This window comes from Salmo salar, chromosome 28, assembly GCF_965601325.2.
Source record: "Salmo salar chromosome 28, fSalSal1, whole genome shotgun sequence".
Taxonomy (NCBI): domain Eukaryota; kingdom Metazoa; phylum Chordata; class Actinopteri; order Salmoniformes; family Salmonidae; genus Salmo; species Salmo salar.
In genome coordinates this window covers 19748745-19773064 of record NC_138318.1, presented here as the reverse complement: position 1 = coordinate 19773064, position 24320 = coordinate 19748745, and positions in this window count along the sequence as shown.

The window sequence follows — 24320 nt, the reverse complement described above, 5'->3', positions numbered from 1 at the left end:
TTTCCATTGATCATCCTTATGTTTATATGTTTTAACAACTTGATTGGAGTCTACTTGTGGTAAGTTCAATTGATTGTACATGATTTAGAAAGGCACACACCAGCATCATGCTGTGGGGATGTTTTTCAGCGGCAGGGATGAACAGAGCAAAGTACAGAGAGATCCTTGATGAAAACCTGCTCCAGAGCATTCAGGACCTCAGACTGGGCTGGAAGGTTCACCTTCCAACAGGACAACGACCCTAAGCACGTAGCCAAGACAACGCAGAAGTGGCTTCAGGACAAGTCTTTGAATGTCCTTGAGTGGCCCAGCCAGGGACTGGACTTGAACCCGATCGAATATGTGTGGAGAGAACTGAAAGTAGCTGTGCAGCGACGCTCCCCATCCAACCTGACACAGCTTGAGAGGATCTGCAGAGAAGAATGGGAGAAACTCCCCAAATACATGTGTACCAAGATTGTAGCATCATTGCCAAGAAAACTCGAGGCTGGAAAAGATACTGCCAAAGATTTTTCAACAAAGTACTGATTAAAGGGTCTTAAAACTTATGTAAATGTGATTTTTATTTATGTATTTTTTGTAAATTTGCCGAAATGTCTAAAACCCTGTTTTGGATTTGTCATTATGGTGTATTATGTGTAGATTGATTAGGAGAAAAACTATTTAATCCATGTGTAACATAACAAAATGTGGAAAAGGTCTAGGGGTCTGAATACTTTCCGAATGCACTATAAATTCCTGCTGTAACACAACAAACTATGGGAAAAATCAAGGGGTGTAAACACTTTCTGAAAGCACTGTATTTCAGGATGTTGTGTTTTCCTGGATATAATCAGAATTCATATAAACATTACAGTTTTGAAAATGTAGCTTGTCCTAAGAAATTGGTCTCTTACCCCAGTTTTGGGGATGGGAGACTAGTTAGGAACAGGGTAAGTTTAGCCACCTACAAACCTCTGTATTGAATGAAATATTCCCACTACCTTTTTAAAACCACGTCTATCTTTATTTGCGAAACACAAATCAACATAATCTCTCTTATTTATTTCTATAATTTTAAGCATCTTTCAACACAGACTTAACACCTAACAAACACTTTGCATTTTTTAAAACATAGGCATGTAACATGTTGTTACCTCAAATCCCAGTGATAATGCCTTGCATTAGACCTGGGAAGAAAACACTTTAATTTGTTCAACTTCCCATTGGCTCAACCATTGTCTCAACTTACCCCATGGCCATTGGCTCAACTTACCCCAAGGTAAACATTTCGACTATATTAGCCCACACAGCTACAAGGATTCACTTTCATGCTAGGTTTAGGACATCATATTGAAGCTTATCAAGACCCCAACTGATGTATAGAACAATCTTAAAAGTAACTACTTTGGTTTAGTTACAATCATTATGAAACCTCTAAAACAATGCATTCATTTGAATTGGTGAAAAGCCCGTTTTTAGACCTAACTTGCTTTAAAAAAAAATCGGATGGTTTCTTCCTTCACAGAATCCGTGAAATGTCACCTCTTCCTAATATTTGATAAAATTATACATTTTGTGTATGACTTCCTAGAAACAGGGGTGGCTCAACTTTCCCTTTGGCTCAACTTACCGAACTCTCCCTTATTGCAATTCAATACCGCGATTTTATTGCAATTTCATATCCCAAACATATTGCACACTCTATGTCTCCTGCAGAGAGAAAAGAGAGCAAGTTTTCATTAGTCAGGGGAATAGAAGTGCTGAAAATATGTTGGCTCACTATTTAAAAAGAAGATGGAGAACAAACTATAGGATGTAAAATACCAGAGTTTTGGCGCAGGCGCTAGCTAACGCTACCTGCAATAGCAAAAAAAGTATATTTAATATTGTCCCAAAATAATGTTATGATATGTAACTGTATCGAATTCTATTTCAGAGGCAAGGCAGGCAAGCAGGGCAGACAGGACAGAACAGGCAGGGCAGGCATGCTAGGCAGGCCAGGCAGGCAGGAAGGCAAGATGCTTAATGAAGCTTTGTTGCTTACATTTACCACAGCCTTTCATCAGGCCTGTTTGGCCGCTGGATCCAGTCCCTCTCATCTCACCATTTTGTCGTCTTGTATAATAAAGTACATTTCAGAGGCAGGCAGGCCCTTTAAGGAAGCATCTGTTGCTTACATCTACCATAGCCTTTCATCAGGTCTGCATGGCCCCTGTATCTGGTCCCTCTCCTTTTCTGACCAAGAGCCCTCCCTCTCACCCACCTCCCCCCAACACCAAGATAAACAGGTTGTTCTCTCTCCTCTCTCCTTCCTCAAATAAATTCTATAAAACTCCCTCTCTTCATAACATTGGTTTTGACCTCAGGGTGTCATTAATCCACTGTATGTTAGACAAAGATCTGACAGAAAAATGCTAAAAGCAATTGACATTTGTATATCGCCTGTCCCTCGTCTTTGGCTTCTATATTTTCTGTCCCTACTACATTATCGCTGTTTAACATTATTATTCACACAAGATCCATTAGTACTACACATTCTCTGCTTCTATCACACAGTGTTAATAACTTGAAAGGAATTTTTCTATAGACACACACCTTCTAGCTCTACCACGTCACTAAATCCAAAGCAAACATCTCACATTCACTAAGCCAGATGACGGATTTATATTAGGCATACTTAATCCAATGAAAGCTACACAGACCGTGGCTCTGTGAGTAAGGCTTGCTTCCCAAATGGCAACATATTCCGTATATAGTGCACTACTTTTTAAGTTTCAAGTTGAACGTTTTTAAAGTCACATGCACAACTACAGTGAAATGTCTTTCTTGCAAGCTCTATACCCAACAATGCAGTAATCAAATGTTGTGCGACCCGAGCCCTGGGGTACCATTTACGAGGCAGAAAGCTCATGGCACGCAGAACCATAGGAGTAAAATCCTCACACATCAAGGGTGTATTCACTAGGAACCAAACAAAAGCAAGTGAAATGGGGAGGGACCTAGCTTAATTTGTCCAATGAATTCGTCATTGCAAAACGTTTTGTTTTGAGTAAAAGCTTTCCATTGCAAAACTTTTTGCTACTGATGAATACACCCCTGAGCTAATGAAAATCACAATGCAAGTTGTTTGAGCAGAATGGTGTTATGTAATTCATGACATTTGAGATGAATCCATAATTACATTCTTTCTGCAAGGTTGAGGAAGAGCTAGCTCAGAACTCATAAAACCCATAACGAAGTGTATATTTAGTTAGAGTGGGCACTCACTAATTTATTCAGGAAATAACTTTATATCTTTCTCTAAATGTGAGTGAATCAAACTCGAGGGTCTGGGTTTTCTATTTTTTATTCTTTATTTTGTATTTTTTTGGTAACACTTTATATGAATACAAACTTTATTATGATCACATGTATAACACCTTATGAGCTGTGCATAGTGCATTGTAATGCTGTTCTCAAAAGGGGCTAGTGAGTGCAGTTGCATTAATAAGGCTTTCACTCAGGGCTAATTGAAGCCGCCCCTCTTCCTTTCTCTTGTCCTGACTCTTCTTGGGCTTATGGATACTCTGCACTCTCTTACTCTTACTCTGAATCTCACACTCACTCACACTCCCATGCACACTCTTGCACTCTCACACTCACACTCGCACTCACTCACATACTCTCACACTCTCACACTCGTACTATGCACTCACACTCACTTGCTCTCACACTCACTCTCACTCTCTCACACTCTGTCACTCACACTCTCTCACTCACACTCTCTCACTCTCACACTCATACTATGCACTCACACTCACACTCACTCTCTCACACTCTCACACTCACACTCTCACTCTCACTCACACTATGCACTTACACTCACTCGCTCTCACACTCACTCTCTCACACTCACTCGCTCACATCCTCACTCTCACTCACACTCACACTCTCGCACTCTCAATCTCACTCCCACTCGCACTCTCAGACTCACACTCTCAATCTTACTCTCACTCTGACTTTAGTACTCACTCGCACTCTCACTCTCACTCTCTCTCCTGGCCCTTTGAGTCTCTGTGCTGCTGAGTCATGAAGTTGCAGATAAGGACATCTCGCCCCTGCCTCCCTCTTCTGCGCTCTGCTTCCCTATCTCCTTTCCGGCTTCCGGTCTTTCTACCTTCCTCCCCTTTGCTTCCCTTCCTGCCCCAATGCCTCTCTCAATCCCTACCCTGCCTCCTTGCTGTCCCTGCCTCCATGCTTACATCTAATCACACTGTGTCCATCTGAGAGGAAGCGTTTATACAGGTACACCACTCTGGTCTCTGGGCATTAATTTACACATTAGCCCACAGCTGGGTTCCTCACTGTCTGACTGGGGGGAGAGGGGGAGAGAGGAGTGAGAGAAAGGGAGAGGGAGAGAGATGAGAAGGAGGTGGAGAGTGTAAAGGAGGCAGAGAGGTAAACAAGTGCTCGAGAGAGACCACTTGGGAGAAGGAGGGAAGGAGGAGAAAGGAGGACAAGAGAGGGGAAAGTAAGATTAATGATGCTTGGGAAAATGAGTGCTCTGGCGCTGGAATTAAGACGGGGAAGTTTCTTGCTTCTCAGCATTGGTCCACTAGGGACCGTTCCCTTCCAGAGGCTTGCATGAGAAGGCAGTCAAAGGTTGTGTCCCAAATTGAACCCCATTCCATATTTAGTGCGCTATTTTTGACCAGGGTCCATAGGGCTCTGGTCAAAAGAAGTGCACTATATGGAGAGACTCCCATTGGAAGCCGGTCAAAGCTGCTTTCCTGAATCCCTCTACCGTGCTGGCAGGAAGGTGAATATTAAATTTTTGTAAAAAAAAAAAAAGAAATGGGACATAAAGAAAAATGTCCAGTATTGTAGCTAATTTTACACATTTTGCCATGAGGCTGAGAGAAAATGTTGCTGTTTTAGAGCTCAGGGATTCTTGAAAGACGGGACTATCTAAACTTTTTTTCTACAAATATTTGTCTTAACCATTTTTTATTTTTTTTATAAAATGCAACTAACTGCATTTATGTGAACTCCGTCAGATACCATAGAAGGCATTTCATTGTAACAATTATTGTCCAACAAGTGTTTAAGGCCTTGATTGTTTAATTCCAACATTAGATTATTCAAATATGTAATAGATCTTTTTATTTAATTTTATAACACTATTAAATGCTCCAGAGCTAGATTTAGAACATAAAACAACATTTGTAAAGCAAACATTGTCCCTTAGGTCTAGCACAGCAAATACTTCAGTTGTTTAAGCATATGTTGAAGAACAGTGCTTAACATATTTTTTCGGAATATTGACCAAAAAATATTGACTCCATCAGTGACGGAGTTGACAACAGATACTCAAAACAGACATATTTTTGCTTCTAAAAAGAAAAGTTTAATACAAACGTTTGTAAAATATAGAAAATTATTCATTTGAAAATACACAATAAGAACATAACCATTCTATCCGATCTTTCAGCACTGATGGAGTTAAAGTTAGACAAATATCTGATGGAGTTGATGTTTTATGGAGTTGACAAAAATTTCATTTTTCTTCTTCGTTCAAGTGGTATACACAGTAGCAATTTAGATTTTTTTCATGACTTTATGACTCTGAAACCTCGTTAATGTCACATCTTGACCAGTATTAGGGATTATTTGTAATTGTAGTTTGGTCAGGACGTGGCAGAGGGTATTTGTTCTATGTGGTCCGGGGGTTATGTGTAGGTTAGAGGGGTGTTATATTTATGTGTTTCGGGGTTTGGGTGTATGTTCTGGTTTTTGGTTTTCTAGGGGTTTTCTGGTTTGTGTATTTCTTTGTTGTCTGTGTGGCTCTCGATCAGGAACAGCTGTACTTCGTTGTTCCTGATTGAGAGTCATATATTAGGAGCTTGTTTTCACCTGGAGTTTTGTGGGTAGTTGATTTTGCACTGTTAGTTGTCATAGCCTGCAAAACTGTCTCCTGTTGTGTTTTCTACATTTCTTGTTTTTTCCGTGTTCAACGTATTTAATAAATATGATGTTGAGCACGCAACCCGCTGCGTATTGGTCCGACAGTGATTTCTCATTATCAGACGACGAAGAATGTGACAGTTAAATGTAACATATTTGAACCTTAATCTATTGGCCAGATAGAGTTGTCAGTTAATGGTTGTGACCATGAATATTCCAATGTTTAAACCTATCAAAAGTAGAGAACTTTACAGACCACGAGTGGTCTTGTTGCAGTACATGTAATGCGGACATTTGTATTTGTATTTACTAGGGATCCCCATTAGCTGTTGCCAAGGCAGCTGCTACTCTTCCTGTGGTCCAAACACATTAAAGCACTTACATTACATAGAAAACAAAAGATAAAACAGTACATCATATATCATTATTACACCACTCATATCTACAATACAAAATGTACAATTCAAAATGTATAATACCACCATACAACAATATTACAATGTATGCGTATGCGTGTGTCTGTACCTTTGTGTGTGTCTCTTCATAGTCCCTGCTGTTCCATAAGGTGTATTTTTACCTGTTTTTTTTATCTGATTCTACTGCTTGCATCAGTTACCTGATGTGGAATAGAGTTCCATGTAGTCATGGCTCTATATAGTACTGTGCACCTCCCATAGTCTGTTCCGGACTTGGGGATTGTGAAGAGACCTCTGGTGGCATGTCTTGTGGGGTATGCATGGGTGTGCGAGCTGTGTGCTAGTAGTTTAAACAGACAGCTCGGTACATTCAGCTTGACAACACTTCTTACAAAAACAAATAGTGATGAAGTCAATTTCTCTTCCTCTTTGAGCCATGAGAGACTGACATCCATTTTAATCTTAGCTCTTTGTGTACTTTTAAGGGCCAGCAGTGCTGACCTGTTCTGAGCCAATTGTAATTTTCTTAAGTCCTTCTTTGTGGCACCTGACCACACTACTGAACAGTAGTCCAGGTGTGACAAAACGAGGGCCTGTAGGACCTGCCTTGTTGATAGTGTTGTTAAGAAGGCAGAGTAGCGCTTTATTATGGACAGACTTCTCCCCATCATAGATACTGTTGTATCAATATGTTTTGACCATGACAGTTTACAATCCAGGGTTTCTCCAAGCAGTCTCCTCAACTTGCTCAATTTCCACATTATTCATTACGAGATTTAGTTGAGAATTTAGGGTTTAGTGAACGATTTGACCCAAGTACAAGGCTTTTAGTTTTGGAAATACTTAGGACTAACTTATACCTTACCACCCATTCTGAAACTAACTGCAGCTCATTGTTAAGTGTTGCAGTCATTTCAGTTGCTGTAGTAGCTGACGTGTATAGTTTTGAGTCGTCCGCATTCATAGACAAACTAGCTTTACTCAAAGCCAGTGGCATGTCGTTAGTAAAGATTGAAAAAAGTAAGGGGCCTAAACAGCTAACAGCTACCCTGAGGAATTCCTGATGCACCTGGATTATGTTGGGGAGGCTTCCATTAAAGAACACTCTCTGTGTTCTGTTAGACAAGTAACTCTTTAGCCACAATTTCCAGCAACAGACTACGATCGACAACGTCAAAAGCCGCACTGAAGTCCAACAAAACAGCCCCCACATTCTTTTTATCATCAATTTCTCTCAGCCAATCATCAGTCATTTTTGTAAGTAATGTGCTTGTTGAATGTCCTTCCTTATAAGCGTTCTGAAAGTCTGTTGTCAATTTGTTTACTGTAAAATAGCATTGTATCTGGTCAAACAAATTTTTTTTCTGCTGCTACTCTCTGTTACTGTCTATGCATTGCCACTTTAATAACTCTACCTACATAAACATAATTACCTCAATTACCTCGACACCGGTGCCCCCCGCACATTGACACATTGACTCTGTACCGGTACCCCCTGTATATAGCCCCGCTATTGTTACTACCCACCACTGCGACCTGTACGCTCTCGTTGGCTGGCCTTCGCTTCATAATCGTCGCCAAACCCACTGGCTCCAGGTCATCTACAAGACCCTGCTAGGTAAAGTCCCCCCTTATCTCCGCTCACTGGTCACCATAGCAGCACCCACCTGTAGCACGCGCTCCAGCAGGTATATCTCTCTGGTCACCCACAAAGCCAATTCCTCCTTTGGCCGTCTCTCCTTCCAGTGCTCTGCTGCCAATGACTGGAACGAACTACAAAAATCTCTGAAACTGGAAACACTTATCTCCCTCACTAGATTTAAGCACCAGCTGTCAGAACAGGTCACAGATCACTGCACCTGTACATAGCCCATCTATAATTTAGCCCAAACAACTACCTCTTCCCCTACTGTATTTATTTATTTTATTTATTTTGCTCCTTTGCACCCCATTATTTATTTCTACTATGCACTTTCTTCTACTACAAATCTACCATTCCAGTGTTTTACTTGCTATATTGTATTTACTTTGCAACCATGGCCTTTTTTGCCTTTACCTCCCTTATCTCACCTCATTTGCTTACATTGTATAAAGACTTATTTTTCTACTGTATTATTGACTGTATGTTTGTTTTACTCCATGTGTAACTCTATGTTGTTGTATGTTGTCAAACTGCTTTGCTTTATCTTGGCCAGGTCGCAATTGTAAATGAGAACTTGTTCTCAACTTGCCTACCTGGTTAAATAAAGGTGAAATAAAAAATAAATACAAAGTTATATATTATTTGATTTGATGTTTACTAAAGGTTGGTAACAGGCTGACTAGTCGGCTATTTGAGCCAGTAAAGAGGGCTTTACCATTCTTGGGTAGTGGAATTACTTTTTCTTCCCTCCAGGTCTGAGGGCACACACTTTCTAGTAGGCTTAAATTGAAGATATGGCTAATAGGAGTGGCAATATTGTCCGCTATTATCCTCAGTAATTTTCCATTCAGATTGTCAGACCCCGGTGGCTTGTCATCGTTGATAGACAAAACATTTTTAAATCCTTGTCCACACTCACTTTACGGAATTCAAAAGTACAATGCTTGTCTTTTATCATTTGGTCTGAAACACTTGGATGTGTAGTGACAGTGTTTGTCGCTGGCCTAAATTTGCTAATCTTGCCAATGAAAATGTAATTAACGTAGTTGGCAAAATCATTGGTTTTTGTGATGAATGAGCCATCTGATTCAATGAATGATGGAGCCGAGTTTGCCTTTTTTCCCAAAAACTAATTTAAGGTGCACCAAAACTTTTTACAATAATTCTTTGTTATTTATCTTTATTTCATAGTGTAGTCTATTTTTCTTTTGATTCAGTTTAGTCACATGATTTTCCAATTGGTTGGGCTGCCAGACCTATTTGCCATTCCTTTTGCCTCATATATTTTTCAATTCCTCATCAATCCAAGTAGATTTAACAGTTTTTACAGTCCTTTTCTTAATAGGTGTATGCTTATTAGTAACTGGAATAAACAATTTCATAAGCGTGTCAAGTGCAACGTCTGGTTGCTCCTCATTACACACAATAGACCAGCAAATATTCTTTACATCATCAACATAAGAATCACTACAAAACTTATTGTATGACCTCTTATACAGTGCATTGGAAAAAAATCTGATCCGTTGTGTCTATCCACATTTTGTTACGTTACAGCCATATTCTAAAATGTATAAAATAGTTTTTTCCCCCTCATCAATCTACACACAATGCCCCATAATGCCAAAGAAAAAACAGTTTTTTGGAAATAAATGAACTGAAATATCACATTTACATAAATATTCAGACCCTTTGCTATGAGACTCAAAATTGAGCTCATTTGCTTCCTATTTCCCTTTATCATCATTGGGCGGATTCTACAACTTGATTTGGGTCCAATTACATGACAATTCATGTAATTGGACATGATTTGGAAAGGCAGACACCTGTCTATATAAGGTCCCACAGTTGACAGTGCATGTCAGAGCAAAAACCAAGCCATGAGGTCAAATAAATTGTCTGTAGAGCTCCGAGACAGGATTGTGTCGAGGCACAGATCTGGAGAAGGATACCAAAAAATGTCTTCATCATTGACGGTCCCCAAGAACAGAGTGGACTTCATCATTCTTAAACAGAAGAAGTTTGGAACCACCAAGACACTTCCAAGAGCTGGCCAGCTCGGCCAAACTGAGCAATCGTGGAAGAAGGGCCTTGGTCAGGGAGGTGACCAAGAACCCAATGGTCACTCTGACAGAGCTCCAGAGTACCTTTGTGGAGATTGGAGAACCTTCCAGAAGGACAAACATCTCTGCAGCACTCCACTAATCAGGCCTTTATGGTAGAGTGGCCAGACGGAAGCCACTCCTCAGTAAAAGGCACACAACAGTCCACTTGGAGTTTGCCAAAAGGCACCTAAAGGACTCTCAGACCATGAGAAACAAGATTCTCTGGTCTGATGAAACCAAGATTGAACTCGTTGGCTGGAATGCCAAGCGTCACGTCTGGAGGAAACCTGGCACCATCCCCAAGGTGAAGCATGGTGGTGGCAGCATCGTGCTGTGGGGATGTTTTTCAGCAGATGGGACTGGGAGACTAGTTAGGATCGAGGGAAAGATGAACGGAATAAAGTACAGAGAGATCCTTGATGAAAACCTGCTCCAGAGCATTCAGGACCTCAGACTGGGGGTGAAGTTCACCTTCCAACAGGACAACGACCCTAACAACAGAGCCAAGACAATGCAGAAGTGGCTTCGGGACAAGTCTCTGACTGTCCTTGATTGGCCCAGCCAGAGCCAGGACTTGAACCTGATCGAACATCTCTGGAGAGACCTGAAAATAGCTGTACTGCGACTCTCCCCATCCAACCTGACAGAGCTTGAGAGGATCTGCAGAGAAGAATGGGAGAAACTCCCAAAATACACGTATGTCAAGATTATAGCGTCATAGCCAAGAAGACTCGAGGTGCTTCAACAAAGTACTGATTAAAGTCTCTGCATTCTTATGTAAATGTGATATTTCTGGGGGGTTTTATTTATAAATTAGCAAAAATGTCAAAAATTCTGTTTTTGCTTTGTTATGAGGGGTTGTGTGTAGATTGATTAGGGGGGAAAGCTATTTAATATATTTAGAATAAGGCTGCAACGTAACAAAATGTGAAAAAAGTCAAGGGGTCTGAATTCTTTCCGAATGCACTGTTCACTATATAAGGCCCAGCCTTTGGAACTTTGGTTTTCCTAGATATGGCTAATACATTGTTATCATGACATCCAATGGATTTGGATACTGCATAAAGAACATTTCTGCAGCATTATTAATTATGTTTTCAATACATGTTGATGATTTCATTCCTGTGCTATTTGTAACTACCCTGGTTGGTTGACTGACAACCTGAACCAGGTTGCAAGCACTGGTTACAGTTTGAAGTGTTTTCTTGAGTGGGCAGCTTGATGAAAGCCAGTCAATTTTTAAATCACCAAGAAAATATACTTCTCTGTTGATATCACATACATTATCAAGCATTTCAAACATATTATCCAGATACTGACTGTTAGAACTTGGTCTATAGCAGCTTCCCACAAGAATGTGCTTTAGGTGAGGCATATTAGCCTGTAGCCATTTTACTTCATCAGTATTTAACGTTAGAACCTTTCTAAGCTTTACAGGAATGTGGTTCTGAATATAGACCTCAACACCACTCATTTCTGTCTTTTTGGTAGATGTTATCACCATGTATGCTATAACCATGCATCGCTCCCACTCCATTTTGTTCTGTCACGGGACTCATCTGAAGGTAACACAGTACCGCTTAAAAAAAATGAATGGAAAGATGGAAGAAGGTTTGTGCCAACAAAAAAAGTTGTTAAATAATAGCCCCCCCCCCCCCAAAAAAATATATATATATTTCCTGAGCTTCCTTTTGTCTCCTAGATATAGGACAGACACTTCAAAAGCTTATTCCTTATGACTTATTTTTCTGTCTGTTTTGCAAATTATGAATGTGTTATTCAATGTGATTCCATGGGCTTTTGTAAAAGCCAAATTCAATATTTTATCAAATAATTTGTAAACATTTATTTTTATACCTACAGGGGTACTAAAATTCTAAATCAAATGTATCTTTGGGTAACATAAGATCAGTCACTCAATGTACATGCACATTTAAAAAAAATATATATACAGTACCAGTCAAAACTTTGGACACATACTCATTCAAGTGTTTTTCTTTATTTGTACTATCTTCTACATTGTAGAATGATAGTGAAGACATAAAAACTTTGAAATAACACATAAGGAATCATGTAGTAAGCAAAAAAGTATTGAACAAGTCAAAATATATTTGAGATTCTTCAAAGTAGCCACCCTTTGCTCCCAAGGTCCAGGCTCCTGTGTGGCGCAGTGGTCTAAGGCACTGGATCTCATTGCTAGAGGCATCACTACAGACCCTGGTTTGGAACCGGCCATGATTGGGATTCCCATAAGGCGGTACACAATTGGCCCAGCGTCACCCGGGTTAGGGTTTGGCCATTGTAGGCCATCATTGTAAATAAGAATTTGTTCCTAACTAACTTGCCTAGTTAAAAATATAGAGCCAAAAAGATTGGAGAAATGGTTTATCCATACATCTCCATTTTGGAGATAAAATTGCCTTGATGACACCTTTGCACACTCTTGGCATTCTCTCAACCAGCTTCATGAGGTGGTCACTTGGAATGCATTTCAATTAACAGCTGTGCCTTGTTAAAAGTAAATTTGCGGAATTTCTTTCATTCTTATTGAGCCAATCCGTTGTGTTGTGACAAGGTAGGGTTGGTATACAAAAGATATTCCTATTTGGTAAAATACCAAATCCATATTATGGCAAGAACAGCTCAAATAAGCAAAGAGAAACAATGGGCCAAGAAACAATAGCAATGGACATTAGACCGGTGTAAATCTGTCCTTTGGTCTCTTGAGTCCAAATTTGAGATTTTTGGTTTCAACCGCTGTGTCTTTGTGAGACGCAGAGTAGGTGAACGGATGATCTCTGCATGTGTAGTTCCAACCGTGAAGCATGGAGGAGGAGGTGTGATGGTGTGGGGTTGCTTTGCTGGTGACACTGTCAGTGATTTATTTAGAATTCAAGGCACACTTAACCAGCATGGCTACCACAGCATTCTGCAGAGATACGCCATCCCATCTGGTTTGCGCTTAGAACTATCATTTGTTTTTCAACAGGACAATGACCCAACACACCTCCAGGCTGCGTAAGGGCTATTTGACCAAGAAGGAGAGCGATGGAGTGCTGCATCAGATGACCTGGCCTCCACAATCACCCGACCTCAACCCAATTGAGATGGTTTGGGATGAGTTAGACTGCAGAGTGAATAAAAAGCAGCCAACAGGTGCTAAGCATATGTGGGATCTCATTCAAGACTGTTGAAAATCATTCCAGGTGAAGCTCGTTGAGAGAATGCCAAGAGTGTGCAGAGCTGTCATCAAGGCAAAGAGTGGCTACTTTGAAGAATCTAAAATCTAAAATACATTTTGATTTGGTTAACACTTTTTTGGTTACTACATGATTCCATATGTTTTATTTCATAGTTTTGATGTCTTCGCTATTATTCTACAATGTAGACAATAGTAAAAATAAAGAAAAACCTTTGAATAAGTATGTGTGTCCAAACGTTTGACTGGTACTATATATATATAATAAACAATTCCCAAAAATATTCCTGCAATAGAGCATCCTGGGTAAACATTAATTTGTTATCATAACTTTATTTAATTGAAGTGACTTCTCATTTAGTTTTGTGTTAGTACCACATAAACATTTTAAGTAATAATTACTTTGAGTTCAATTTACTAGAAATATTTGAAATAAAATTGCCTTGTGGTTTACAGTGTACCGCATTGCATTGAGTCAAACAGTACTGCCCACTACCACCACCTCCTCCTCCACATAAATCACATTGATCTGTAGCAGTTCCCTGAAGGCAGACCTCTATTCTCCCAGAATACTTCACACTACCACTGTACTTTAGCTACTTGGATCATTGCATTTAACTGTTTACTATGAGCTGTAGCTGCTGTAACTGACTCTCAGACAAACTGCACTGCCCATGGGCCTAAAGAGAGTTTGACTCAACAGAACTAGCTACAAATGTAGTGCACAAACGACTGCATGCTATAAAAAGCATTCAATACCTTCTCAATATAGGAACCTGGATAGGGTGATGGTTCTATGTGGGACCAAAAAATCCTTGGAGCCATTAAATGGTTCTTTACAATTCGGAAAATTGTTATTTCCTCTTTAAGTAATAACTCAAATGTAGATGAATGTGAAAATAACATTTGAATATTTGGGGGCGTGGTTTGCACCCAGCTCTTTTTATGCAACCATGAGTGTAGAAAAATGGTGCCGAAGGAGATGGCCACCGTTTTACGATCCTGTAACCAATTGTGCTATTGTGTATGTTTTTTCACGTTATTTGGAACCTATTTTGTACATAATGTTTCTGCCACCGTGTCTTATGCCTAAAAAGAGCTTATTGATATCAGGGCAGCGATTACTCACCCCATACTGGAGCAATTCTTCTTCTTCAATGAGTCGAACAGGAAGGATTACCGCAGACACCCGACAAGGCCCTCATCCCCATCATTCGCAGAAGGAAAAGACGGAGGTATTGTGGACGATGGTCCAGGTGCCTTGTAAGGATCCGTCGCCGAGAGAGTAATCTACCTTCACCATCGGTCCTATTAGCCAATTTGCAATCAATCGATAATAAAATAGACAAACTACCAGCACGTATATCCTACCAATGGGACATTGGCATGGGTCCTCAGATCCTCAAAAGGTTCTACAGCTGCACCATCGAGAGCATCCTGACTGGTTGCATCACTGCCTGGTATGGCAACTGCTCGACGTCAGACCGCAAGGCACTACAGAGGGTAGTGCGTACGGCCCAGTACATCACTGGGGACAAGCTTACTGCCAGGACCTCTATATCTATATGTCAGAGGAAGGCCCTAAAAATTGTCAAAGACTCCAGCCACCCTAGTCATAGACTGTTCTCTCTGTTACCGTATGGCAAGCGGTACCAGAGTGCCAAGTCGAGGTCCAGAAGGCTTCTTAACAGCTTCTACCCTCAAGCCATAAGACTCCTGAACAGCTAATCAAAGGGCTACCCAGACCCCTCTTTTACGCTGCTGCTACTCTCTGTTTATAAACTATGCATAGTCACTTTAACTCTACCTACAGTACATGTACATATTACCTCAATTACCTCAACTAACCGGTGCCCCCGCACATTGACTCTGTACCAGTACCCCCTGTATATAACCTTGCTTGTTATTTTACTGATGCTGTTTAATATTTGTTACTTCTATTTTTACTTTAAAAAAAATTATTTTTGTATTAACTTCTTAAAGCACTGTTGGTTAAGGGCTTGTAAGTAAGCATGTCACTGTTTTATTCGGCGCATGTGACAAATAACATTTGATTTGAGTGGGAGTGTCATTGCAGTTTATCTAATCTGTTGTGTCATGTCAAATAAAAATATATCAAATTGGACTTCAGGCAGTAATGGTGTCTTGAAATAATTAGTCCAGAGGTTCCTGAACTATTTTGGCCCATGACCCCATTTTGATATCTGAAAATTCTGGTGACCCCAACCATGTGAAAAAAATGATGTAATTGACAGTCAATGTTTGCTTTTTTAAGTGGAGCTATGGCAGTCAATTGAAAAACATTCTAACAGTATTTCTGAACGTCTTCTCAACTCACTATCACATACTTTTAATGTGGGGCTATGACAGTCAATTGCAAATTAGTCTGACATAATATATCTTATCTCACCACCACTAATGTGATGGGTGTACCTTATGCATGTTGCATCGGAGCTGCTCAAAGCCAGATGGCGTGGTCGACAGTGCACACCCCATCTCTGCTGTCACATCAACCTGGATCGATATTTGGTTTTATTGTAGACGAGAGCACTGAAGCACAGCTTCACACAGATATATGCTGGCGAAGGGTACCGATATTTTATGGTGCTTTCAAGACAACTGGGAGCTCTGAAAAATACAAGTTTAAATCTTGACATCAGTGATATTCAGGTCTGAAAGTCGGAGCTCTAGAAATAGGTCGGAGTTCCCGAGTTGGTATTCCGAGTTGGATGACGATTCAAAATGATTTTCCCAGTCAGAGCTCGTTTTTTTCAGAGTTCCCAGTTGTCTTGAATGCGGCGTTAATGCTCAGAAGCAGACTGCAGGGTATTATTCCCTTTGAGTCAGTTTCCAAAACTCCTCTGTAATGACCCGTGAATGCATTTAGTCACATGACAGCTCGATCAGCTGTTCGATTTCACTTATTGGCATTTCAACTGAGCCAGGATCACAGTCAAACGGATTGGGAAGTAGGTCCCAGAGTGCTCTTCCAAGTGTTTGAGGTGAGCAATCATCACTTGTGTGGGTCACTTACTGATGCTGTTTTCTGTTAGAAACATGCACAGCCGAGGGAAGAGGGCATGGTTCACATTTGTAAGACTCTCTCTCCGATAAGAATTATTTCCTCTGAATCCACTGATCTGGTCACTCATCTGTAGAATGTTTCTGTATTTCCCTTGCATGCTTGCATTCAGTTCGTTCAGTTTCCCAATTATGTCTGTTACATAGGCAATGAGACACGTTTTTTTATTACAGAGAAAGTCAAGCAAGTCTGTTTTTTTACATCCATTGTGAATGACAACAGTTCCTCTCTCAATGCGAAAAGGTCTTTCCAACACTCCCCCTCGATAACACCAAGCCTCGGTGGGAAATAGAACATTGTCATGCTCTGATCCCATATCTCCACATAGTTTTGCGAACAGGCGTGCGCGCAGTGGATGTGGTTTGATGCAGTATATCTCCGAGTTCTGTGCTCAGCTCTTTTGCCTCCAGTTGCTCTCAGTCTATCATACAATGCATCCATATGGCAGAGAGAGACACATTCATAACTAGACACATTCATAACAAGAGTGCAGAGGCCTTCCGTCCTGCCATAGATGGAGCCCCATCTGTGCAAAAGCCCATCATTTGATCCTTTGGAATCTGTTTATCGTCAATAGCCACACAGCACACTAAACATCCCCTGTACCGTTTCATGCTCGGGAATCGTAAGACAGAACAATATGTCTTCGTGAATTGTGTCCTCCGACATGCACAGCGAACAAAAGTCAATACATGGGCATCTCGGCCCTCACAGCTAACGTCTATTTGGAGAGCATAAGCTGTTTTTTTGTTGTTGTCATTCAGTCAGAGTTTACTCTTGATTGCTAGCAATAGTATAAATTCTTGGTTTAACAGTGTTATCTGACAAAGGTATTGATGTGAGTTTCTGTGCCTCTGTCTCCCCACACATTGTTTTCACCATATCAATTGCAGCTGGTAATATCAAAGTCTCTGCAATAGTGTGTGGTTTCATAGCGGGCGTAGCTATTCACCGTGGGAGTGATTCAAGTGCAAAGGTAAAGTGCATCCTTTTCCCATGATCTAAGGTTGAGTTTTATCTTTTAGATTTGAATAGTTTTAATTTTGATTTTCAAGGTTTAACAACATTACAATGATGTTTGAGATACAAACGCAATATTACGAATATTCCGAATTACGACTCTCAAGTCAGTAAAAAGAGTTGTTCAAAAATTACGAATCGTTCGCAAACTGCACATCACTACTATATAGCACAAAAAGGATTGTAATGACAAAATAACCCTTTTTGGTGCTACTTTATATAGAACCTTTAATTGTAATGGTTCTTTATAGAACCTAAGGAAAGGGTTCTTTGTAGCGCCATAAAGGTACCATTTAGAACAAATCCCTTTAGCGGGATCGATTTGACAACAGCCAGTGAAAGTGCGGGGCGCCAAATTCAAAACAACAAAAGTCTCATAATTAAAATTCCTCAAACATACAAGCATTATACACCATTTTAAAGATTAGATTCTCGTTAATCCAACCACAGTGTCCGATTTCAAAAAGGCTTTACAGCGAAAACACACCAAACGATTATGTTAGGTCAGCACCTAGTCACAAAAAAACAGACAGCCATTTTCTAGCCAAAGAGTGGAGAGTCACAAAAACCAGAAATAGAGATAAAATTAATCACTAACCTTTTATGATCTTCATCAGATGGCACTCATAGGACTTCATGTTACACAATAGATGTATGTTTTGTTCGATAAAGTTCATATTTATATCCAAAAATCTCAGTTTACATTGGCTCGTTATGTTCAGTAATGTTTTGCCTCCAAAACCCCCCGGTGATTTTGCAGAGAGACATATCAATTTATTGCACACTTTGCAATAATCTGAGTACAGCGCTCAGACACCAAAACAAGCCATACAGATACCTGCCATGTTGTGGAGTCAAAAATAACATTATAAATATTTACTTACCTTTGATGATCTTCATCAGAATGCACTCCCAGGAATCCCAGATCCACAATAAATGTTTATTTTGTTCGATAAAGTTCATCTTTATGTCCAAATACCTCCATTTTGTTCGTGCGTTAGGTTCACTATTCCAAATGCAAGGCACGCGCTTACTAAGTCCAGACGAAAAGTCAAAAAAGTTATACTACAGTTTGTAGAGACATGTCAAACGATGTATAGAATCAATTTCTAAGAAGTTTTTATCATAAATCTTCAAGAAAATTCCAACCGGACAATTCCTTTGTCTTTAGGAATGAAGGGGAACTCAGCTCACTCCCAAGGCTGCGTGCTTGACTGAGCTCATGCCTTTTTTCCAGACACCTGATTCCAACAGCTCTTATTCTCTTCCCATTCACAGTAGAAGCCTGAAACAACGTTCTAAAGACTGTTGACATCTAGTGGAAGCCTTAGAAAGTGCAATAAGACCCCATTTACACTGTATATTGGCTAGGCAATCACTTGAAAAACTAAAAGCCTCAGATTTCCCACTTCCTGGTTGGATTTTTCTCAGGTTTTCGCCTGCCATATGAGTTCTGTTATACTCACAGACATCATTCAAACAGTTTTAGAAACTTCAGAGTGTTTTCTATCCAAATCTACTAATATTATGCATATCCTAGCTTCTGGCCCTGAGTAGCAGGCAGTTTACTCTGGGCACGCTTTTCATCCGGACGTGAAAATACTGCCCCTAGCCCAAAGAGGTTATAGAACCTTACAAAAAGTTCTATATAGCACCAAAAAGGGATCCGCTATCATTACAAGAAATAACCCTTATTTGGCACTATATAGAAACATTTGTTTTTAGTGTGTAGTATTATGTGAGTATATGACTAAACATGGAAGATGTGTTGTGAGTAAATAACTAAACATGGAAGATGTGGTGACCACACCAAGCAAACGTTTAAGGGCTCTATTTAATCCGCATCTGCATGTGTTGGCTCAATTGGAAATTAGCTTTAAATTTCAGTAGCGGAATCTGTAACGCTTTCAGTGTTACAGATTGAATAGTGCCCTAAGTTGAAACAACAACAGCATCACACTTCCACCCCTGATGAGTCACCATCACCCATAAGTGTCGTACACACTAAACTGTTACTCAGGCCATGAAAAAGCCCACCAGGGTTGACCGATAAACAGATATATGGGAAAGATAGTGGTTCCTGACAGGCAGCCATTAGAGAGAGTGGGTGAGAAACACAAGCTGATAACTGCATTACACAATGGAAGGAGTTTATTAAAGTTCTTTCTTTCTCTTCCTTCTCCATATCTTTTAGCTTACATTTACATTTTAGTCATTTAGCAGACGCTCTTATCCAGAGTGACTTACAGTAGTGAATGCATATATTTCATACATTATTTTCTCCGTACTGGTCCCCCGTGGGAATCGAACCCACAACCCTGGTGTTGCAAACACCATGCTCTACCAACTGAGCCACACGGGGGACCAGCTTACATATGAGAAAACCTTTTCTAATGTTTGCAGACTTCGGATGCAGCTCAAAGGCACTCTATTCCTATATTGTGCACTACTAGGGCCCTGCACTATTAAGGGAATATGGTGTCATTTGGGACACATCCCCCTCTTTCTTTCCTCCATGGTCAGCATCACCACTGTCTGCTACCCCCTCCAGATTACTATCAGTGCAATTTATCACTTTGCTTGGCTCAGATGACTGATGAAAGTATTTTTAAACCCTGTAGTAAATACAGCAATGGACAGGCAAGATACAGATAAAGGGAATTCAGAGGGGTTCTAGCCTGGTCTGAAAAGAAAAGAAAGAAGGCCAGTGGCACCTCCAAGACCTCAATCTTTCCAACATCACTTCAACAAAGCAGGACGTTTATTGTGTACTGTTTGTTGTGTGCTGTGTATTGTTGTTCTATGGAAGGTCAAATATGTACTTTGAAACAGTGGTCAAATTGGACGCAAACAACATTGAACCAACGTTTTGACACAGAGTTACATTTTGACTTTAAATTCTGCCATTTTGGTTCTCATCCAGCATGTTGAGCACACTGCAGTGTTGAACAATTACAGTTGAAGTCGGAAGTTTACATACACCTTAGCCAAATACATTTCAACAAAAATTTTCACAATTACTGACATTTAATCCTTGTCAAAAAAAAATTCCCTGTCTTAGGTCAGTTAGGATCACCACTTATTTTAAGAATGTGAAATGTCAGAATAATAGTAGAGAGAATGATTTATTTCAGCTTTAATTTCTTTCAACACATTCCCAGTGGGTCAGAAGTTTACATACATTCAATCAGTATTTGGTAGCATTGCCTTTAAATTGTTTAACTTGGATCAAACGTTTCGGGTAGCCTTCCACAAGCTTCCCACAATAAGTTGGGTGAATTTTGGCCCATTCCTCCTGTCAGAGCTGGTATAACTGAGTCAGGTTTGTAGGCCTCCTTGCTCGCACATACTTTTTCAGTTCTGCCCACAAATTTCCTGTAGGAATGAGGTCAGGGCTTTGTGATGGCCACTCCAATACCTTGACTTTGTTGTCCTTAAGCCATTGTGCGCAACTTTGGAAGTATGCTTATGGTCGTTGTCCATTTGGAAGACCCATTTGCGACCAAGCTTTGACTTCCTGACTGATGTCTTGAGATGTTGCTTCAATATATCCACATCATTTTCCTCCCTCATGATGCCATCTATTTTGTGAAGTGTATGAGTCCCTTCTGCAGCAAAGCATCCCCACAACAAGATGCTGCCACCCCCGTGCTTCACGGTTGGGATGGTGTTCTTCAGCTTGCAAGCCTCTGCCTTTTTCCTCCAAACATAATGATGGTCATTATAGCCAAACAGTTTCATCAGACCAGAGGACATTTCTCTAAAAAGTACAATACTTGTCCCCATATGCAGTTACAAACCATAGTCTGTCTTTTTTATGGTGGTTTTGGAGCAGTGGCTTCTTCCTTGCTGAGCAGCGGTTCAGGTTATGTCGATATAGGGCTCATTTTATTATTGTGGATAGATACTTTGTACCTGTTTCCTCCAGGATCTTCTCAAGATCCTTTGCTGTTGTTCTGGGATTGATTTGCACTTTTCGCACCAAGGTACGTTCATCTCTAGGAGACAGAACGCGTCTCCTTCCTAAGCGGTATGACGGCTGCGTGGTCCCATGGTGTTCATACTTGCGTACTATTGTTTGTACAGATGAACGTGGTGCATACCTTGCTCCCAAGGATGAACCAGACTTGTGGAGGTCTACAATTGTTTTTCTGAGGTCTTGGCTGATTTCTATTGATTTTCCCATGATGTCAAGCAAAGAGGCACTGAGTTTGAAGGTAGGCCTTGAAATACATCCACAGGTACACCTCCAATTCACTCAAATTATGTCAGAAGCTTCTAAAGCCATGACCACATTTTCTGGAATTCTCTAAGTTGTTTAAAGGCACAGTCAACTTAGTGATACAGTGAATTATTGTGATACAGTGAATTATAAGTGAAACAATCTGTCTGTAAACAATTGTTGGAAAAATGACTTGTGTCATGCACAAAGTAGACGTCCTAACTGACTTGCCAAAACTATAGTTTGTTAACAAGAAATTTGTGGAGTGGTTGAAAAATGAGTTTTAATGACTCCAACCTAAGTGTATGTAAACTTCCAACTTCAACTGTATATCTCGTCAGCTCTATCTCGCTGTCCATTATGATTGGGCTAACTGTTGCTTACCAGGCTCCATATCAAGAAGATGTTTAAAACGTCTGGCTACTTCAAACACTTGATGCTGTACAACCAAGGACAATGTCAAGGTATTGGGCTGTAGGGATGGATGATGCATTGGCCTGGAATCTGAACTGAATATCGCTCAGTAACACAATAGTGAAACAGAACAATATTCCATTTGGATTCCAGGCTAGAATAGTTTGGGGATCGGAGGGAGTCAGAGAGAGAGGGTGCGTTTGAGTGGTAAGGCTAAAGCAACCGACTGTAGACGGAAGTCGAGGAGTGAAGTTGGGGGCAGTGCATCTGCGACAGCTGAAAGTCAGACACTAATGTGGTTTTCCACCTGCCAGGCTCAGATCAACATGATACTGTTACAATTGTTTGTAAAAGTTTATCTTAAAAATGTCGAAATAACATGGCTCCAACCCCCATATCACACTTACAATCAATCAGTGAGAGTGCAGCAAATATTATTCATTTGTATATATAAACTGTATACACGAATCATGTCAAAGTCTGTTCCTGTCTCAGTCATGATTTTGTTCATGTTCACGTGGGTCAAACAACAACACCCTAATGATTGGTTGACAACAGAGCCTCCCACAATGCAGGTGATGGCTGCAGGATGAATTTGGTAACAGCAACCCCATAATGCAACACACTTTGCAAAGCAGTGACCAACGACCCAGAGGCCCAGTGAGTGACACCCTCCTGTGAGATCATGTTAAGGTCAAGGTATTGGGCTGCAGGTGAGCATGTTGGGGACCGGTCTTAGCCAGACACAGCAGTCAGGGACGGTGGCGTGGTGGAGGGAGGAGTAATGAGCGCCGAGCGGAAACACAGGAGCCTTAATGGAATTACACAGAGAGAGATGGAGAGAGTAGGTGGAGAATTAAATAGATCAGAGAGAGAGGGAGGAAGACAGAGACTGAGGAGAGAGGGAGGAAGAGAGAGACTGAGGGGGAGGGAGAGAGAGGGAGGAAGAGAGACAAATAGGAGGGGAGGAAGGGAGAGAGAGAGAGAGAGAGAGAGACAGGGGAAAGAGGAAGGAATAGAGTGTGGGAGGGATGGATGGAGAGAGAGGGAGGGAGGGAGTGAGAAAGTGGGAGGGAGACAGAAGACACTCAGATGACAGAAGTATCATTATGTAACTGTCTCCCTCATTATCATCTGTGTCTGATGGGCTGCCCAATTCTGATATTTTTTCAGTTATTGGTGTTTTGACGTAATCAGATCTGATGTAATTGGTCAAATGACCAACTAGTGTAAAAAAATATCAACCGCAACCTCATGCCCCCAAGTTCAACATTTTCTGAAATCACTGCAATTTCCTCTGAAGTCTCTCAATGTGTTTTTATGTCAGAAATTAGGCAGGAATGGTGATTGTCTCTCATTTGGTTGAAACTAAACGTTAGAAAACAGCCCATTGTATTTCCCTGGGATACTGCTATATAAAGTACCTTGGATGTATCCATTAGGACTAGACAATAGCCTACTGGCAGGAACCCATTAGCAGACACATAGAATGTGTGTTCAAATGAAAGAATGGTCTGATAATCAGTCTAGCCTCAGAGGTCAGTGAATGAAACCCTTAATTTGAATGAAATAACAATCACATTACTGCCTTCCGTTTGCCGAGTTTATTCAATTCCCACTTTGTGTGAATTAACAATTTCCACTCTGTAATTCCGATAGCTTCTTGTAGCTACAGTATAGGCCTGCTGCATGGATGTGTCCCAAATGGCACCATATTCCTTATATATTACACCATTTTCCCCTACATATGGCGCCCTAACACCTATATAGTGCACGCCTTTTCCATATAAAGTGCACTATAAAGGGAATATGCTGCCATTGGGACTCAGTGTATAGCTGGAGAACCCATCTGGCTTTTTAAATGCAGATCTTGGACCTATAACCTTGCCTCTAAAGGTATGTGACGCTAAGTGACTAAGGGTGTGTCCCAAATGACACCCTAGTCCCTACATAGTGCACTACTTTTGACCAGGGCCTATCACAAAAGTACTGCACTATATACGGAATAGGGTCCCATTTCGGACTCAGACATACATTTAGTCCATACTGAACACAATCAAAAAGGACGCAGTCAGTCAAATCTCCCGTCAAAGAAAGCATTGCTCAGGCATGAAGAAAGTTAATTGTGACAGAGAAACAGTGTGGTGTTAATTAAAGAGATATTCTAGTCTACTGTAGTGTATGGAGCTGGAGCATTTTGGAACCATCGGTCCAGAATGTTGCTCAGGAACAGCTTATGTGCAGGAAGTGGAGCAAGGAATCAATCCGTCGTTCAAGAATCTAGGGCCCCGACTTGAG